The following is a 16,002-nucleotide window of genomic DNA, read 5'->3' as shown; positions in this document are numbered from 1 at the left end:
ACTTTAAATTGGAGAACTCAATGTTCATGTCACTGGGTCGTCGGCTACAGAAAAGAGAATATGAGGTGCTGTTCTAGTTTATGTTTGGCCTCACTTTGGCTTGGTGGACAGAAAGGTCAATATGGAAATGGCAATGGAAGTTCAAATAGTTAAAAAGCAACCAGGAGATCCAGCTAGTCTTGGTGGGCAGAGCATAAATGTTCGGTGAAATGGTTGCACAGTTTACGCTTGCCCTCGCTGTTGTAGAGGATTCATTTGTCATGCGTGGACCTTCATAACATGTACCTTTATTCATTCATAAACTTATTCATTCATTCATTGTTTGATTACAATGGACGTCACAGTCTGATAGGAGGTCGGAAGTCATTGATGTTCACCCCCTCCCACTGCGACTCTCATCCTCCCACTGACACTCACTCTCATTCACTCAGGTGTTCTGGCAAAGATGTCCCACCCAAAATCTGTTGATGCACAAGGCCACTTCAATGGCCACCTCTGGTGATTGATGAGGGTTAATGGTCAAATCTTACATTTTTGGGACCGACTGTGACTGAGAGACGTACAACCTTTGGGGTTTTGTAGCGAAACATTGTTTAAAATATCCTTAAAACAAGCATTCAAGCCCCTTGCCAAACGTTAGTATCTCGCTGTGATCATGCTTTTAGCACCTGCACCAGTGGAGCTGGACAACAACAGCCAGAGAAGTATTGCTGCTGGGAAAAGGTTGGGTATGTCATGAATACACATGAATATTGGTCTATTTTAGGGTCCTCTTTATCTGGTACTTATGAAAAATGATGATATGTATGATCTGCTAATTCAATCTTCACTCAGTCTGAAGAAGGATCCCAAGCTAAAATGTCACCTATCCATGTTTAATTTAGATATACAGCACGGAAACAGGTCCTTCGGCCCACTGAGTTCACACTGACCAGCAATCCCCGTACGTTAGCGCTATCCTACACACTAGGGACAAATTACAATTCTTACAGAAGCCAATTAAGCTACAAACCTGTATGTCTTTGGAGTGTGGGAAGAAACAGGAGCACCAGATGGAACCCCACGTGGTCACGGGGAGAACATACAAACTCCATACAAACAACGGCCCAGTGTTAGGATCAAACCCGTCTCTGGCCCTGTAAGGTAGCAACTCTACCGCTGCGCCACCATGTCACCCGTCTCCAGAGATGCTGCCTGACCTGCTGAGGTACTCCAGCACTCTGTGTCTTTTTTTGTAAATCAGCAACTGCAGTTCTTCGTATACCCTATTTTTATCTTGTTCATGTACTTACGAATTGCTCCTCACAGTCTGGTAAAAGGTAAAAGCACCATTTTGTTTTGTAGTTTAGCTAACAACAGCAAAGACCAATGAAATAGTCACTCATCTTGCTCAGCTATGGAGGCCCTTGCAATGCACAACATCTGTGCTGTTTGTATCTCTCATGAGAGGTTTCCAGAAAACTGCAGAGTGCAAATTCTGAAGACGGGTCTCGACCCGAAATGACACCCATTCCTTCTCTCTAGAGATGCCGCCTATCGCGCTGAGTTACTCCAGCATTTTGCGTCTATCTTCAGTTTAAATCAGCATCTGCAGTTCCTTCCTATACATAATGCAGATTGTTCAACTGGTTTTGTGGTGTCGTTAAATTGAATATATATCAATGTTGCACTGTTAGTTCCACTCTTGATTATCAACTTGCAAGTAATGAATCTCAGGATGGAAATTCAAGAGCTCGCCAGTTAAATTTGCAGACATCAAAGATGGTCTGCAAGAAGTGGAACATTGGCAGAGATGTCCCAGAAGCAAGATTTTTAGTTCCTGTGGGTTAAACGCTATTATCAATGAGCATAAACTATGCTGAAAACTGTTTTTTTTTTTTCCTTTCACTAATTATTTAATAGGAACACCAGGTTCTGGATGAGACCACTTTATATGGTTGGCAGGCCTTAAAATTGCCATTGGCTCATTACCATGGTCCCAAACCACTTTGCAGTTGTTGGGAACTCAATTCAGGATGATGTGCTGGTAATGTCCTCGTTTTAATTCCACAGTTTAAATGTAATTGATTTATCTCAACGTGCACCAAATGAAAATTGGTGTCTTCTTTCAAATTAGTCGAGCAGATGAATTCATGGGTTCCTTATTCCCCAAGTTGAATGTAAGGCCAGATAATACAATTCACGTTGTGGTTAAAGCTGGTGCGTTGGGTCTTTTGACCCGTATGCCATTGAGATCACTTTGTGATTGGAAATGGGGGGCCGCTGACAGAACAAAGGGGGACCCTGGCGTGGGGAGGTGGCCGAGAACAAAGAGGGACCCTGACGTGGGGAGGTGGCCGAGAACGCAGACCCTGGTGTGGGGCGAGAAGGAGGGACCATCAGGACTGCATTGAATACATTTGTAACTTTGGCCGCGACCCTGCATACTTGTGTATTAAAGTTGTAGAGTGACACAGCGTGGAAACAGGCCCTTCAACCCAACTTGCCCATACCGACCAACATGTCCCAGCCACATTCGTCCCACCTGCCTGCGTTTAGCCCATAACGCTCCAATCCTGTCCCATCATTGTACCTGTCTAACTGTTTCTTAAACATTGGGATAGACCCTGTAGTCAATGGTTACAGTCATATATCTTAGAGTCATACAGCATTGAAACTGTCCCAACTTGCCCATGCAGACCAAATGGACCCATCTACACTAGGACAGATTGAAAAGACTAGGCTTGTATTCACTGGAGTTTAGAAGGATGAAGGGGTGTCTTATAGAAACATATAAAATTATTAAAGGACTGCACAAGTTAGATGCAGAAAAAATGTTCCCAATGATAGGCGAGTCCAGAACCAGGGGCCACAGTCTTAGAATAACGGGGAGGCCATTTAAGACTGAGGTGAGAAAAAACTTTTTCGCCCAGAGAGTTGTGAATTTGTGGTATTTCCTGCCACAGAGGGCAGTGGAGGCCATGTCACTGGATGGATTTAAGAGAGAGATAATTAGGGGCTAGTGGAATCAAGGGATATGGGGAGAAGGTAGGCATGGGTTATTGATTGGGGACGATCAGCCATGATCGCAATGAATGGCGGTGCTGGCTCAAAGGGCCGAATGGCCTCCTCCTGCACCTATTTTCTATGTTTCTACGTTTCTCTGTAGTCCCACCTACCTGCATTTGGCCCATATCCCTCTAAAACTATCCTATCCATGCATCTGTCTAAGTGTCTTTTAAATATTTTTATAGTCCCTGCCTCAACTACCTCCTCTGGCAGCTTGTTTCATACAACCACTGCCCTTTGTGTGAAGAAATGACCCCTCAGATTCCTATTAAACCTTTTCCCCTTCATCTTCAACCTATGTCCTCTGGTCCTCGATTTCCCCTACTCTGGGCAAGAGACTCTGTGCATCTTCCCGATCTATCCTCTCGTGATTTTATCTACTTCTATAAGACCTTTGTCTGCAAAACAAAGAATTTCACCGTAACAATTCCACGTGACAATGAAGTATGAATCAATCAAATTAAGCTGGAGCGTGGAGGACATGTGTTGGCAACTAGGAGCTAGAAGGTGGTTTGGTCCAGGACCTTGCCTCTGGAGTGGATGCAGCAACAGTGGGTTTATTTACTTGGAGCGAGACGCAGGCGTCCTTAAAATAACAGATTGAAAAATGATAGTCAGGACTTGGAGGCTCTCCATTGACTGTGCATCTGCAACCTCCTGCAAATTCTCCTCCGCCAATTTTGGGACTAAACGAGCTGCATTTTCAAACAACTGAACATCAGCAATTTGGCATCTAAATGTCAAACTGAGAGCTGGGAAGTCATCCAGCATTGTGCTGGCAGCTTGCTTGTTGACGACTTTCATGCTCAAGATGCTGCAGTTAGACGTGTGAGTCAGGCAGTGTCGAGCACATTCTCAGTTTAATTTTCCGTTGGCAACTGGAGGCCATCCTGTTCAGATCGGGCAAGGTGGTGGGTGAAGCACTGCATTCGCCATTTTTCCTCAGTACATTGCTTCAATGCCAAACTCTAAAGAACAGCCCTGCCGTGCCAGGCTAATGGCTGTGTCTCTTTGAGTAACCATGCTGGCTCATGCCAAATTACTTGGTGCCGATCCTTGTCTCCTGAGAAATGTACGGAGAGCGTCCAAAGTCATTTAACGTGAGGTCTAGCACTTGATGGAGAAGACATTGAACTCCACAGATTGTGGTGGATACTTTGTGTAAGATAGAACTGCAGATTCTAGTTTACACCATAGACACAAAATGCTGGAGCAACGCAACGAGTCATACAGAATCTCTGGAGAAAAGGAATAGATGACGTTTTGGGTCGAGTCCCTTCTTCAGACTGAGGGTCAGGGGAGAGGGAAACTAGAGGTTTGAAAAGGCACAGAATAAACCAGAACCGACACCGATGACCCAGATCTTTGATACTTTGTCTTGATCTCTGAAGAAGCAGGTTGTGTCACAGTCAACAGTGAAGTAAAGGCTTGTTACCCGATGCAAGTGTATGCGATCGGGGTCTGCGGGTCAAGCTTGAGTTGTGTGTGTATATTCTGAGAAGAGAGAGACGGTGGCGCGGTAGTCGACTTGCTGCCTCACAGCGCCAGAGACCCGGGTTCGATCCTGACTACGGGTGCTGTCTGTACGGAATTTTTATACGTTCTACCTGTGACCGGCGAGGGTTTTCTACGAGATCTTTGGTTTCCCCCCACACTCCAAAGACGTACAGGTTTGTAGGTTAATTGGCTTGGTTTAAATGTAACTTGTCCTTAGTGTGTTTAGGATAGTGTTAGTGTGCGGGGATCGCTGGTCGGTGCGGACTTGGTGGGCCGAAGGGCCTGTTTCCGTGCTATATCTCTAAACTAAACTAAACTAATTTGGTTCGGCCCTTGGGCAGTCATGTTCTGGTCAGTCATAGAAAAATATGTACTTGGGCTTTGGTCAGGTTGGGTTTTAAATTTACACCCCAACCAATGTCTAATGCTTGGTTTCACAACATTTTTTACCTCCTTATTTTAAACTATGATGGACTTTGTTTACTATCAAAACATCCTGAATGTGAAATTACGCATGTTTCTTAACAACAAATGTTGATAAAGTAAACTTTGCATCCTCAGATGGAAGTTTATTTAGTGGCGGTTCATATTTCTAATATTTGCAGTTGACAACATCTGCTCCCAGGCGTCAATGCTACACAACTGTCCGATCCATTGGATGTTTTCAAGAGAGAGTTAGATTTAGCTCTTAGGGCTAACGGAATCAAGGGATATGGGGAGAAAGCAGGAACAGGGTACTGATTTTGGAAGGTACACAAAAATGCTGGAGAGGCTCAGCGGGTGCAGCAGCATCTATGGAGCGAAGGAAATAGGCAACGTTTCGTCCCGAAACGTTGCCTATTTCCTTTGCTCCATAGATGCTGCTGCACCCGCTGAGTTTCTCCAGCATTTTTGTGTGCCTTCGATTTTCCAGCATCTGCAGTTTCCTTCTTAAATACTGATTCTGGAAGATCAGCCATGATCATATTGAATAGCAGGGCTGGCTCGATATGCACCTATTTTCCTGCACCTATTTTCTATGCTTCTTGCGGTCCTGGAAATCTCCCATGGTGTCCGTGGACAGCGCGTAGTTCCTCTCTAGGGACATCCGGGCGCGTACGTAAACCCCGGAAAAGGGGCAGGCGGATAACTCGGGGTGGCCAGGGCTGGGTTTGGAGGACAGGGTTGTGCGGACAGTTTGCGGAGTGTTGGAGCTCGGGGGGGGGGGGGGGGGGGTTACACACTGGAAACTGGGCCGCTCCGAAGAGCCGCAAGCGATTACTGCGGATGTTGCATTTGTCCTCCTCAATTAAGCCGCTGTCAGTCAGCGATGTTGCATTCGGTCGGAGCCGCTTGGAGACGGCCTGCCTAATGCGAGAAGATGGGTTAATAAGGCCCTCAGGTGAATGCCAAGCTGTCAGCTTGATCTTGATGTGCCGCTGAAAGGTCAGATGGAGGGAAATACTGTCGGAGCAGCTCGGGAAAGAGTTTAGATTACCGTTTGTATACTTAGTGCAATGGATTGATTGCAATGAGAAGCAAAACAATTGCTCGTAATACACATGGATGCGAGTGTTTGCATTTAACATGAAAAAAATAACGTGTCATTTCCAGACCCAGGAAACAGGCCCTTCGGCCCGTCGAGTCCACGTCGTCCGGCGTTCCCCGTACACTAGCACCATCCTACACATTCGGGGCAATTTACAATCTATACCGAAGCCACTTAACCTACAAACCTGTATGTCTTAGTAGCACCCGGGGAAAACCCATGCAGGTCACGTGGAGAGAACATACAAACGCCGTTCAGGCAGCACCAGTAGACAGGATTGAACCCGGGTCTCTGGCACTGTAAGGCAGCAACTCTACCGCTGCTCAGGGCAGCAGATATTTTGCATCAGATACACTTTTGAGTTTTCTAAATTTTATTTGATTCCCAAATGTCATGTTTATCCTAAAATTAGTGAGGACAGCAAAGTTAATTTTCACAGGTTTATGTTCACTTTCTGATGTATTTTGTTTCAGAGGACAAATTTAAGCGAAATGGAGAAAGGAGCAGCCTTTAATAGTGATTGAGGTTTCCCAGCTTTTATTTAGAATTGATTGGATTTATTAATTCAGTTCATCAACAGATAATTAATATCGAGAGATACGTTGACTTCAGTAAAACTGGTCGAAATTGTCCTCTAATATCAGGTATTTTTAATTTGTGGACAGCAATTCACATCCCTAATAGAAAATCAACAGGGTACAGTTAGTATTTAATTGTTTAAATTGGTGCCAATCTGCGGCAGATATTTCAACATTCAGACTACCTCAAATCACTGTTTTATTCAGATGCCGTTATGAAACAGGATTATAATTGATCTTTCCATCTGTAGTCCATTTATAGAGAGCAGATAATTCAAAGCAATAATATTGACTGGACTACCCAGCACAGTATACATGGGAAAGGTTTCGGATTTTTTTACAATGATTGTAAATTATTGCCTGTTCTTTGTCCTCCCCAGCCTGTCAATAAGGAAATGGTCGCATAAAACATTGGTTTAGTTTAGTTTAGAGATACTGTTTAGAGATGCAGTTTCCACGCTGTATGTCTAAGCTAAAAGTAAACTGAGATACAGCATTTAAATTGGGCTTTCAGTCTATCGTGTCCACATCAACCATCGATCACATGTTCAAACTATCATCCTATTTCCTCATCCACGTCCTGCGCACTGGGGACAATTTACGGAGGCAAATTAAACTACAAACCCGCACGTCTTTGGCTTGTGGGAGAAAACCTGCGCGGTCACAGGGAGAGCGTGCAAACTCCACACACAGACAGCCCCCCAAGGTCAGGATCGAACCTGGGTCACTGGCGCTGCGAGGCAGCAACTCTACCATCTACGCTACCGTGTGGCCCAAAAGTAGTCTTCATTCTAACATTGCACGAAAGACACAGATGTCTTATAGTGATGTGGATTTGCCTTTAATAATTGCGTTTAACTCTAAATGATTTAGGGATATTAAGAAACATAACAACCTTTTTGAATTTCTGATTTAGTTACGGCACCTGGGATTTGTTTGACAAAAACATTCTACTGTTTGCTTGAAGATGGAGAGAGATTTGTGATCGACTTCTGAGTCCAGTTGACGTCCTATGTTAAACATGAATTTTAAAATGGATTTGTACATTGGGAATTGCTTGAATGGATGGAAGTTTGGAGTTGTCCATATGGCCCCTTGAGATCAACGTTACTAACTACAAAACTTCCAGACATTTGCCTGAGGGCTACTTGCGGGACTGATGAAGCGCAGTGCGGTATTTGACTAGGATCCCCTCGTGTAATTCTTCCACACAGATGCCAGGCGGAGGTCAAGCTTTTTCCCTGAAGTCAAAAGCAGAATTGCATTAGCAACATAATTCTATCACATGCCTCTTTTTCAAGAGTGCTCTTTTCCTCACTCTGTGAAATCTCCATAAATCTACCACATGTCAGTAATCTCTGGCTTCATCCAGTTTAGAGATACAGCGTGGAAACAGGCCCTTCGGCCCACCGAGTCTGCTCCGACCAGCGATCCCCGCACAGTAACACTACCCGGCACACACTAGGGACAATTGACATTTATACTGAGACAATTACCCTACAAACCTGCACGCCTTTGGAGTGTGGGAGAAACCCAAAGATCTTGGAGAAAACAAACGGGGGTCACGGGGAGAATGTACAAACTCAGTACAGACAGCACCCGTAGTCAGGGTCGAACTTGTGTCTCCGGCGCTGTGAGCACTGTAAGGCAGCAACTCTACCGCTGCAGCCATCGTGCCGCACCTTGTTGGAGAAGAAGACAAATAAATCCAGACTTTTAGTTGAGCGACTACAATGAACAGGTGGTGAACGGAAGCCCAACAGCCATGGGGTCATTAAGGGGAGACATGGTCACGTGGTGTTTTGCCTTTCAGCCGCCTTCTATGGTGGAGCCCGGATACTGACTGAGGATTTGACTCCTCGGGATATATCGCAGTTACTTTTAATTTTGTCCTTGCGTTTATTGATATTATTGTCACGTGTACCAAGGTACTGTGAAAAGCTTTGTTTTGCATGCTGTCCAAGCTGATCATATATACCATGGGGTGGCACAATGTTGCCAGAGTCCTGGGTTCGATCCTGACCACAGGAGCTGTCTGTACATTCTCCCTGTGACCATGTGGGTTTTCTCCGGGTGCTCCGGTTTCCTCCCACATTCCAAAGACATGTAGCTTTGTAGGTTAATGCTGGAGTAACTCAGCGGTTCAGGCAGCATCTCTGGAGAAAAGGAATAGGTCTGAAGAAGGGTCTCGACCCAAAACGTCACCTATTCCTTTTCTCCAGAGATGCTGCCTGACCCGCTGAGTTACTCCAGCGTTTTGTGTCTATCTTCGGTGTAAACCAGTTCCTTCCTGCACAGCTTTGTAGAATAATTGGCTTGACTAAATTGTCCCTCGTAAGAACTAATGTACTGTTTATCGCAGACTGATCAGCGTAGACTCGGTGGGCTGAAGGGTCTGTTTCCACACTGTATCTCTAAATTAAAACTAAACTAAACATAAATGTATTAAGTCAAACTCAATGCAGTAGATACGGGGAAGATGCATGGTGCAATATATAGTTCTGAACATTGTAGTGCATCAGTTCCATGGGTGCCTTCCTTACACTGTACACTCTCTTGAGCAGGAGTCATTGAATTATAAATGCAAAATTAACCCAGGCTCTCATGCATTGCCCACAGAACCAGTGGCCACAGTTTAAGAATAAGGGGTAGGCCATTTAGAACAGAGATCAGGAAAAACTTTTTCACACAGAGGGTTGTGAATGTATGGAATCCTCTGCCTCAGAAGGCATTGGGAGGCCAATTCTCTGGATGCTTTCAAGAGAGAGTTAGATATAGCTCTTAAAGATAGTGGAGTCAAGGAATATGGGGAGAAGACAGGAATGGGGTACTGATTGTGGATGATCAGCCATGATCACAGTGAGTGGCGATGCTGGCTCAAAGGGCCGAATGGTCTACTCCTGTTGCCACCCCCCTCATCCACTCTCAGTCCACACCATCTTCTGCACCTCTCGTTTCCCTTATCCCTAACGAGTCTGAAGAAGGTACTCGACCCGAAACGTCACCCATACCTTCTCTCCAGAGATGCTGCCTGTCCCGCTGAGTTACTCCAGCATTTTGTGGCTGACTGGGGAACACTGAAGCCAGCAGCTCTAACGCAATGAGCAAGACCAGCAAAAGTCCAAGGATGGAACGTGTGTCATTTTGATCTCCCTGGCTCAGAACAGCCCTCAGCGACACACTGTTGCGCGGACACGGGGATTACTTTCAAAGGTCTGGGGCACGGTCAGACTGATCGGGTTACTGTTTTGGACAAAGGCCACAGGGGCTTTCTGGCTTGAATAACGTCAGAAGACAGCTTGTTCTCACCCTAATGACCTCCCTCTGCTTAAACAGGCAGCTTCACTCCCAGGAGGGGGGATGGGGGGGAGGGGGGGTGCAGAGAGGTGAACTAATACAGATGCAGCTCAGAGCAGCTGACGATAGTAAAAGCGGGCATTCGCCGCGCTGCCAGACAGCAAGTCTCTCACTGGCACTATTTCTGAAGTGCTGGATCTGTGCAGCACCCGGCTGGAAGCGTCGGTGTTTAAATGCTTTAAAAATACTGCTATTTATTTGTTTAAAAGTTGCTGTCAGATCCCAGAGGCTGTCAGCTATGATGGACAAGGTGCGGCAGGTGAACAGCACGCAGGTATTCCTGACTTCCAAGGCACTAATTGCACCATCCTAGACCTGCCTCATGGACATCACACTGTTTCCAGATGGCACGATATATACATTTCGACAGCTTTCGACGCTACTTGCTTTCACTCTCAACTCTTGCCGCTACTTCTCCCTCTCCCCAAAGGCTCTCTCTCTCTCTTCTCTCTCTCTCTCCCTCTCTCTCTCTCCCTCTCCTCTCTCTCTCCTCTCTCTCCCTCTCCCCCCCTCCCTCCCTCCCTCCCTCCCCTCTCTCTCTCCCTCTCCTTCTCTCTCTCCCTCTCCCTCTCTCCCTCCCTCTCTCCCTCTCTCCCTCTCCCTCCCTCCTCTCCCTCCCTCTCTCTCTCCCTCCCCTCTCCCTCTCCCTCTCTCTCCCTCTCCCTCTCTCTCCCCTCTCTCCCTCTCCCTCTCCTCTCTCCCCTCTCTCCCCCCCTCCTCTCTCCCCCCTCCCTCTCCCCTCTCTCCCTCTCCCTCCCTCCCTCACTATCTCCCCCTCTTTCCCTCTCTCCTTCACTATCGTAAAACAATATGCTGGCAGGAATAACGAGTGGTGGTGGTTGAAATTGTGTGTTATTTTTATTTTCCACCGCTCTTGCGTTAACCCGAGATGGCGGTTAGATTCTCACCCATGGCACTACTGCTGCACAGGATGGATGTACTGGGCGACCATTTGTAGCTCTGTCCATAAATACTGCAGTGCCTGCAGGGAGCTGGAGCGAGCTTCATTACAGAGAAGGCTAAGTGATGTCTGGCAGGCCTCTGTCTCTTCCTGCTCTTTGTCCCATATCTCCTAATTGCAAGTAACCACGGGCAAATTTGCTTCGGCAGCGAACTGCTTCAAGGAACGGCGTTTATTTTAGAGCTACACTTCAGCGTGGACCCCACCTCCGTCATTATTTAAAAAAAATAAAGCCGCAATTTTTGCGCTGACACTTGCCGTGAGCGTTGCATGAAATTTTAAAATGCATTTGCATTTTGAGCTGTGTATTTTGGGTTTGCACCTTCCAACTCTTTACGTATCTGTGGACATGGTACAGCGTTACGAAGCGAGGGTTCGGTTTAGTTTATTGTCACGTGTACCGAGATACATTGAAAAGCTTTTGTTGCGTGCTAACCAGTCAGTGGAAAGACAATGCATGGTTACACTAGAAGTGGGAAAACCCTCACCTCTAGACTCCGGAGCAGTTTCTTCCCAGCTGTTATCAGGCAACTGAATCATCCTACCACAACCAGTGAGCATTCCTGACCTACTAACTACCTTATATTGGTGACACTTGGACTACCTTTGATCGGACTTTATTGGCTTTACCTTGCACTAAATGTTATCATGTATCTATACGCTGTTAAACGCTCGATTGTAATCATGTATTGTCTTTCTGCTGACTGGTTAGCTTGCTGCAAAAGCTTTACACTGTACCTCGGTGCACGTGACAATGAATTGAACTGACAATTGAGACATCTACAGAGAAGGCACAGGCCGTTAGTGATGGAGACAACATCTTTCTTTGAAGCGCATCCTTGCATTGACTTTGCAAGGGTGGTGAGTAATTGTATCAGCAGCATGCACAGAGTTGGGAAGGAATTGCATGCTTATAATGAAGCCAGTGTAACCTTCTATTCATTTAAACTCTGGATATTAAATTTCATAGGCTTGGCCACACATGGTCCATATTGGCTATTCCTCAATACACACAGCTCAGTGAATGACGGAAGATCAACTCAAGCTTTAGTCAGGATCTGCCACCAAATTCCAGTGAGAATAAAAACTCTACCTTCATTTGAAGAAGCTTACATCTTGGGCGGCTTGGTGGCACAGCTGGTAGAGCTGCTGCCTCATGGTTCCAGAGACCCCTGGTTCAATCCCGACCTCAGCTGCAGTCCGTGTGGAGTTTGCATGTGTTCCTTGTGATCGCGCGAGTTTCCTCTGGGTGCTCCAGTTTCCTCCCACATCCCAAAGACGTGCGGGTAAGGGGTTAAATTGGTCTCCGTAAAATTGTCCCTAATCTGTCGGGAGTGGATGTGGAAGTGGGATAACATAGAACTAGTGATCGCTCGATGGCTGTTTGTATGAAAAAGAATTTCACTGTGTTTGCACTTCACACATATGACAATAAAAGCACCATTGACCCATTGGCCTGTGTGGACTCGGTGGGCCAAAGGGCCCATTTCACTGTGCATCTTTCAATCAATCGGTCAATTCACTACATGGGAGAGTTTGGGCTGCGGGGAGATTCTGTATATGTTTTTTTGGTGTTCATGTTCCCTGTGTTTGTAGTGGTTTGTTGGGAGTGACTGTACAGAACATTTTCCTGGTAATTCCTCAACAGTTAGAGTAACAATTCCTTCTCATCGCGCATTCGGGATTGTTAAGACTTGAGTTATGTGGAATTCTCAGGTCAGGTCGGGGGGAGTTCCCCCCACCATGGGTACCATGTAATCCCGTGCTACCTGCTTCATGGTCATTAGTCGGCGACTAAACCGTCTCCCCCACCTGGTTTGCCAGGTGAGGAGGGGGCTGTGGACCCCCGGCAGGACCAAAAACAAGACCTGTCCCAGGGCGGATGAGCTTCTAGTGAGCCAATGGCCATCCACACTTCAGTAGAAGTTGCAATCACTGTCGTACATAGCATTGTAAGGAATGATGATAAAGCACACACACCAAAATCCTATACTTCCCACGGTCACCAATTCATTGCCTTGACCTTACAGAGTGTAGGACGGCACAATGGGGCAGCGGTAGAGTTGCTGCCTTATAGCGCCAGAGACCCGGGTTCGATCCTGACTCCAAGTGCTGTCTGTACGAAGTTTACACATTCTCCCTTTGACCGCGTGTGTTATCTTCGGGAGCTCTACTTTCCTCCCGCATCCCAAAGACGTGCGGATTTGTAGGTTAATTGGCTTCTGCAGGGTTGCAAATTGTCCCCAGCAGTGCCAGTGTATGGGGTGGGGTGATTGCTGATCGGCCGGACTCGGTCGGCTGAAGGGCCCGTTTCCACGCTGTGCCTCTAAAGTCGAAACTAAAGTTGAAATGAGAGGAAAAATCTGGTTCTGCAGAAGAGAGGTTAGGACAACGTGTTCTAGGATTTCAGCACACAGTTTAACGGAAAACTGAGCTAAAAATATGCAGAGATTTGAATTTGCCTTTGGTGAAACATTAAAAGGTTTCCGTTTGATGGGAAGAAATAGAGAGAGGTGGAAGCCCAGAAGGTTTTGGCTCAAATAGATGAGACGGCTGTGGAGCCTCCATTTTGTTTGGCAGAAGCTTCAGACGGGCTCTTTGCTTATTTATTACTCATTTCTACAATATGCCGCCGTTAATTACTCACAGCTGTGCAGCGAACCTTAGTTAACAAGATTTACTACCTCACAGCTTGTCTCTGTACATTATGAATCCGAAACGTTGGGAGGATTGGTGTACGATGTTTATTAACGAACATGATTTTTAAGCCAAATAGCAACATAGCTTTGTAGCAACTTTGCTGCCTTGTGGTTAGTTATGCCACTTCTCCAGCTCAACTTCAGAGCTGAGTAATTCAGAATGATCCCTTTGATTCTTGCAAAAATAACGGGCATTCTTGCACAGCTGTAAATAAAAGTATGCAGAGAGGAACTGCAGATGCTGGTTTATATACCGAAGATAGACACAAAGCGCTGGAGTAACTTGATGGATCCAACAACATTTCTGGAAAAAAAAGGATTGGGTGACGTTTCGTGTGGGGACCCTTCTTCAGACTGAGAGTAGACGGGAGGGACCTGTAGGTAAGAAAAGGTCAGAGCAAAGCAGGCCCAAGGATGGCCAAGGAAGGGTGAAGCTCATAATGGCCCATTGTTGGCTGGGGGGGTGAGGTGATACCGCAGGGATACAAGGATGTAGAAAGTGAAACTAGTTGGATGACTAAGGGGGGAGGGAGGGAATGCAGGGGTTATTTGATATTGGAGAAATCATGGTTCACACCGCTCGGTTATGAGCTGCCCAAGCGAAATATGAGGTGCTGTTCCTCCAATTTGCATGTGGCCTCTCTCTTACAGTGAAGGAGCCCCCGGGCCAGAAAGGTCAGTATTGGAATAGGAATGGGGAGGGGAAGGGGAAGGGGAAGGGGAGCTCATGTGGGTTTGGTCAGAAATGTCCCAAGTTTGACTGAAATAATGGACCTATTTTAACTCGTTGTTGATTGAATCGATGAATGAAGAGGCAACCAGGTTTGTTTTTGTTGCTTGCAAATAAATCCTGGTCTCCATACATTGTATAGTGTCCACCGCTGCTGTGCTGGCTTTGTGTTCACCGATGGGGGCCCTGTCGTTTGTAAAGATAACTGGGCTCTCTCTGACTTACTTTAGTTTTTAGTTTTAGAGATACAGCGCGGAAACAGGCTCTTCGGCCCATCGAGTCCGAGCCGACCAGCGATCCCCGCACACTAACATTATCCCACAAACACTCGGGGCAACTCACAATTTTACCAAAGCCAACTAGCCTACAAACCTGTACATCTTTGGAGTGTGGGAGGAAACCGGAGCTCCTGGAGAAAACACACACAGGTCACAGGGAGAACATGCAAACTCCATACAGACAGGGCCCATAGTCAGGATTGAACCTGGGTCTCTGACGCTGTAAGGCAGCCACTCTACCGCTGTGCCATTGCCAGTCTTACACGTAAATTCTATTATAATATTGTTGTTCAGATAGAATGCTCTCTTACCTGGTTGTGTTTCTCCATACAGTACTTGTCTCTGAGCTGCTTGTTTACATAATTGCTATGGGACCCCAGTTGCTACCTTGGTTAGGCTGTTATTTACCTATTGTATATCAATTTCAACTAAAGTTATTGTGGTTTGGTTTCAGTTAAATTCTATGACCATTTGCTTCAGCGGGGTATATTAGTTGAAGAACAGAGATTTTCAAACCGGTGTTCTCTCGTTCCTGGGGAGTGCGGCTCCCTGCTAGAATTAAGGGCGTGTCCCACTTTCACAACCTAATTCACGACCTGTTTTACTCGTGGACATTTTTCATCAGGCTAGAAAAAAACGCCCCGACCTACTTGATGCCACGAGTATCTACGACTAGCATCACGGCCTACTACGACCTACCTACGACCTCGTGGCGACCAGGCTGCGAGTACGAGTCAAGGGCAAACTCGGCAGAGGTCGTGAATTGGGTCGTGAAAGTGGGACAGGCCCTTTATGGAATTAGCGCTCGAATGTTGCACTGACTCTTTCTGCCTGAGCCCATTCTCAGCTTAGTGGCATCTGTTCAATTTAGTTGAATTATACCAGGAAAGACTTCAGAGCTTCAAAAAGTCTTGATTGCCAATTAGGAATTTCATCTGGGCTTTGTGTAGTTGTCAATCACACGTCCAGGCCAAGGGGACTTCTGGAGGTTCAGGACTTGACTGTAGCTATAGAATTACACTGAGAATACATCTCTCTTCACAAAGAAAGAAATAATTTGTCAGATTGCATTCAGCCCAATCCTAATTGTTAACCCAAAGCTGCGGGCAATGTTTTTGCACGGTTCTCCTCCTCTTTGGTGTTTAGTTTTGTTTAGTTTAGAGATACAGCACGGAAACAGGCCCTTCAGCCCACCGTGTCCGCACCGACCAGCGACGTCCGCACATTAACACTACCCTGCACACACTAGGGATAAATTTTTACATTTATACCAAGCCAACTAACCTACAGACCTGTACATCTTTGGAGTGTGGGAGGAAACCGAAG

At 46.2% G+C, this 16,002-nt stretch overlaps 1 protein-coding gene and 1 long non-coding RNA gene across 2 annotated transcripts in view; one reads left to right on the top strand and one right to left on the bottom strand.

Moving 5' to 3' along the window:
- Positions 1–16,002, top strand: part of auts2a (activator of transcription and developmental regulator AUTS2 a) — a 946,702-nt gene that overhangs the window by 838,143 nt on the left and 92,557 nt on the right. The window lies entirely within an intron of this gene.
- Positions 7,479–9,979, bottom strand: LOC129710799 (uncharacterized). Its single transcript, XR_008725732.1, has 2 exons — positions 9,663–9,979; positions 7,479–7,892 (listed from the first exon to the last, which is right to left on the bottom strand). It is a non-coding gene; the product is annotated as an uncharacterized LOC129710799 (long non-coding RNA).

This window comes from Leucoraja erinacea, chromosome 28, assembly GCF_028641065.1.
Source record: "Leucoraja erinacea ecotype New England chromosome 28, Leri_hhj_1, whole genome shotgun sequence".
Taxonomy (NCBI): Eukaryota; Metazoa; Chordata; class Chondrichthyes; order Rajiformes; family Rajidae; genus Leucoraja; species Leucoraja erinaceus.
The sequence above is the reverse complement of the archived record's forward strand: the minus strand, read 5'-3'. Positions and strand labels throughout refer to the sequence as shown.